Here is a 5140-nt window from a genome sequence, read left to right as displayed (position 1 = left end):
TGTAAGCTGTTTTTATTTCCTAGTAAGTCCACTGAAGAAAAAATATGTCCAACTTACTAAGCTTTCAGTGAAATTTTTTGAAGATGTTCTAAGGACATCCACAGTGGGAACTTCTCTGTAAAAATCAATTCAGAGCTGACTGAATGGAGTTTCGGAGAAAAGCTCTTCTTTTATTATTATAGTATAGAATTATCCCTATTAAAGCAACTGGCAGTAGTTGTTATTTTTTATCTGAAATTCATTATTTTGAAGTCTGGGTCCCCAGAAATTCATCCCCTGCTCTTTTGTTATGTCTGCCGTGTCCAACAATTTTCTTTGCTTTTTTTTTTTTAATATAAATATAAAAATAAGCTGAGGTCTACTTGTCTTACATGTCCATTGGCTCTCTCGTATCCATTTCACCACTGTTTTCAGCTAAACCCAGACAGCTGTTCTACCTAGGACTTCAAAGTCCAAAATCAGAGTATTTATTTGAAGATTTTTCCTTACCTGTTTTTATCTTTTGTATGAAAAGAACTCTGATATTCTCAACAGAAAGTAATGCCCGTGCTTGGTTCTGTTGTTCAATGATAAAACACACTCCATTTGCTCATCATCATCATCATCATTATTTTTACCTCTGACACGCTCACTCATTATTGGATGCCTACCTGTGCGACCTGCTGTAGGGAACCTGCTTTGGCAGGGGGGTTGGACTCAATGATCTCTGGAGGTCCCTTCCAACCCCTACAATTCTGTGATTCTGTGATTATTGTAATACTACAGTTTCTTCAGCAATTACCAAAAATTTAAATCCAACTTCTAACCAAAACGGAGGAGCATAAATTTCATAGTCTGTATTCAGAAGACTATGATCATGATAATTATATTTTACGGTGTCCATATGACAGGACTGAACGCAAAGTCACCTGTCATTTGCTGCTCTGAAACGCTGAATATTTAGCCTTCAGCTCCTATGTTAACAACTTATTTCCTGGTTCATAACCATATCATATCAACCACTCTCCACTATAAGCAGTTCTCTCCTCCAGGCACCTCCAATTCCCCATCTTCATTTGATAAATGACCAAGTCACTCAACTGTACGCTTACCAGAAACTAAGTCTCAATCTCATTAAGGCAACAATTACACTGCTTGTTACGCCCTTATTGTAGAGTTACTCCCAAAAGTCAATCTCCACCACTTTGAGGAGCACCTTCCAGGCAACCTGTAAACTAACTAATAAGTAAATTCACAAGCACGTCAATATTAGGATTAAACACTGCCAGAGGTACTACAGAAGTCATCTTCAAATCATTTGGCACAGCAAGGAAGAAAGTGTTCATTACATAGTTTGGCTGAAGTAATCTGGTTCTATGTTTTAAATAGTTCCTTAAAACAATGACATGCATTTAATGTGATTTCACTGATGTCACACTAATAGACAAAATAATGTCTGGTAACAACTGTGGTATGGAATCAAAGACACAAAGGGATTTTTCTTATTTTTAGTTTTGAGGATGCTTGAGATACTGTCCAGCAGTGTTTATGATGGGACAAACAATATGATTCAATATTATTCAGTTTTTGTAAATCGCTTATCAGTATCAAGTTAAACATTATGAACTTGCCTTTCTGAAACACTACTGTTAAGTCTGCGACATGCTGTTGGCCACCTTCTGTTCAGCATAGGACAAATCGCTTTATTTCACTTCACCTCTTTGTGTTCAGATATTACGGAATTAAAAAATAACATTTGCTAGTTCAGTACTTCAGTATTTCTCCAGAGGCTTTCATTTTCCTAAGAACTATGCTGCCAGCTGGAAGTTTTACTGTGTTTGAAATGCTATGATGGTAAAAAAATCAATATAAAGAATGGAATAAATTAAGACCACATTAGGTTGGTGGATTTTTTTTTTGTTTGGATGGTTTATGTTTTGTTCTTCATTTTGTTTCTTTTTTTGGTTGGGAAATTTATACACAATCCAGAGAAACATATTCTATACAACTAGGACATGCATGCATCTGATCTGGCTTGTTGCAACTGAAAGAAGAACAGTAAAACCGAACCTAGGGTGTCTTCTTTCCAAGTAAACATTCCCAGGAAGAAGGAGGTATTTCCTCTGCACAAGTTCTTATCATGTCCGTGGCACTTAGGACCTAATGTTTTCCAACTACTCTTGGTTAATGGTAAGAAAAAGATTAATACTGTATTATCTCCAATTAATCCAACTTAGTTCAGGAAAAAGCGATTTGCAGCAGTGCATTTCTAGGTTTGGAAAGAAAAATAACTCTACCTTTTGACATGACAAAGGAAAAATAAGTTCTTCTGCAAAAGTTCTAGAGCACATAATTCTGTGTTATTGACTTACTTAGCAATAATTTATATCTTCTATATTTCTGCATCTTGACCTAGCATTTAATTCATTATTTTTGTATATATTTTAACAGGATAATGCAAGTAGTACTAGTACAACAAGAAATTCTGTACCTGTCCTCCTCTGTTGCTTTGTTTTATTGGACTCTGAACTGAACAAAAATATTAGTTTCTCATCAATAGAATATCACTTCCTGTACATCTGAATATTTGAGCTCCTGTTGGTCAGGTCCTCTGCAGATATCTTACGCAATGTCTGAAAGTCCTCACACTTATATAATAATCATTAGCTTCTTAAAACATAAAAGAGAATTCAAGCAATAATTTGTATGGCCCAGATTTTCTTTTTAGCTGTTTATCTACACAGCATGATCAGTAGATATCAGTTTCTGCAATGTCTTGCCATCTTCTGTAAATTCAGGGTATGGCATATCTTATCAATTTCATTTCCACTGTATACATTTGGTCCTTAGAAGTAGCATCTGAGTTTCCACACAACTTTTAATTTAAAATTCAAGTCAGTTCAATTTCTAAGATTACACAGTGATTTAATTAAGCTAGCATTATGACATATTCACTGCTGAGTCCACTGAAGGAATACTCTCTTCTGAAGTAAGCATTTGCCTACTAGCTGGCCCTTTCACAGATACTTAGTTTCATGGATGCATACATCTATAATAAATAATCATTATCCGGAGGCATTGGTTCATTTGTTCCTTCTTTAACCAAGGTGATGCTGTTTCAATGGGCAAGATGCCCTCAGTGAGAAGCTTGTAATGGGTTCACCTGACAGTAGCCATGGGCAACAGCCATCTCAAGAGCCAGCAAAAGCTGCTTTTCCCTGGCAGAAACAGGTGACTCACTATTTGACCTGAGTGACAGTATGAATCTCCAGTCAAATTTCCTTTTGAGGGGTCCGTGTAAGTGATTGCCGATGCTTGTTCAAATGAGATCTTTCTGAAAGCCAGGAGCATGAATGGTAGTGGAAAAAGGCAAATTCTGAATAGCAGCTACCTCTCCTGCTGGGAGCTTTACTATTCTTAGCAAAACGTAACTCTGAAAAGTGGATTCTTTACCTACAATGCAGTAGCTGGCGTGTGCTCTGTAGAAATTTCAGGTTATCTATCTTAGTTTGTACAGCTATGTGAGAAAAACCCTGTTAGGAACATACATCAAGATCCACTTCCCACATGGCAAAAGTTTAAAGAGACAATTAAATACGCAAAGAAGTATGCAAAGAGCTTCTCTAGAGGCAAAGAAACAAATTTAGATACTGTGCTCTCTTTGGAGTGTTACTTGTGCAGATTATGAGGGAAAGGGTTAATTCAAGTTTTTTGCAATAAAAATAACAGCCTCTCTAAACTGTTCCTTACTAGTTATTTTCCTCCAAAATCTACATACGCTGGAGAAGAATTATCATCTTCTTGCCAAAAGGCTTACTTAGACCAATAGCCAACAACTTAAGATTTAATGCATTAAACCTATTAATACCTTGCCCTTTTCTGAATGTTGTTATTAGAGGTGATATCTTCATTTACAAAACAAACTGATCAGGAATCATTCGGATTTCTAAAAATATAGAAAATATATGAGAACAATAAAGAAGAAAATATCTGCTCAAATGACTGAGTCATCTGTATCATGGCATAGGCAAGCCACTAGCTCCAAAAGTGAAAAACTTCTAGTATAAGGAATGAAGTCAGAACATAAGCAGAAGTCAAGTGGATTTCTGGGAAATTTCTTGAGAGATAACAGAGGATAAATAAGCTTTTTTTTTTTTTTTTTTTTTTTTTTTTTTTTTACCTTAGCATATAAGTGAATAACTACCCTGGTTCTCTTATCTCTGAATCTAAACCAGATTTTTCAGAAATTAAAAACTGGGTAATGGCTTTAAAGCCTCAGATAGATGTTCAATGTGGAGAGAAGCATTTGAAGAAATGTCACGAGTCTAAGGTTTGGGGCAAAACCTATAGAATATCATCTTGTGAAGCAAAGAAATGAACTGATGTGTGTGCCTTCATCCTCCATTTGGAGTCCATTTGGAGTCCATCTGTAGTAACAAACGTGCATCAGAAACATCATGAAAAGCTGATGAGATTTATAACTTATTCACTGATACTTCTAGACACAGATACTTTTGACTCCTCTTTCTAAACTTCCAGCTACATCCTTCCAAGTCTATAAATCACGACCAAAAAGCCCATTCCTTCATAACAAGGTGTACCATATGTTGAAACCAGAGCCTTCTGTCTTCCTGCCTATATACGTGTAAAATTTCAACTGCAAACCGTCTTGGTAACTGCATTCTCTAACTAAAGGTACTCTAAGACCAACATCACCACCACCACTGACAAAACCCTAAGGAGTTCAGTAATAAAAGAACAGCAGAGAGCCATTTCCTTGGCTGAATATCATGTCCATGAATGCTGAGATAATAAACCTCAAGCTTCTGAGAAGCAGGGAGTATGAATTAAGGAGTACATGCATCCAGACACTGCTTTTAACAGTCACCTGAGCCATGAATTCGCTTGTTTATGAATGACTTAAAAGAAGATATGCACATGGTGTATGTACTTATTTTACAGACCTGTTCTACTTAAGGATCTTACACTTTATTTTCCTCTGATTAAACATACAGAGATCACTCATTTTCACCCTAACTGCTTCCAGTAGGAAGACCATCATAGGTTCTGCAGCTGAAACAGCACTGGACTTGTGAAATACGTGTCTATTCCTTTCTTCCCCCGTGCATCCCCATGCAAGAAAAATATTCACTCTATTCTA

This window comes from Centrocercus urophasianus, unplaced genomic scaffold (genome assembly GCF_019232065.1).
Source record: "Centrocercus urophasianus isolate 14NV4802_14NV808 unplaced genomic scaffold, USGS_Curo_1.0 seq_32, whole genome shotgun sequence".
NCBI classification, from domain to species: Eukaryota; Metazoa; Chordata; class Aves; order Galliformes; family Phasianidae; genus Centrocercus; species Centrocercus urophasianus.
Note: the sequence above shows the minus strand (reverse complement) of the source record.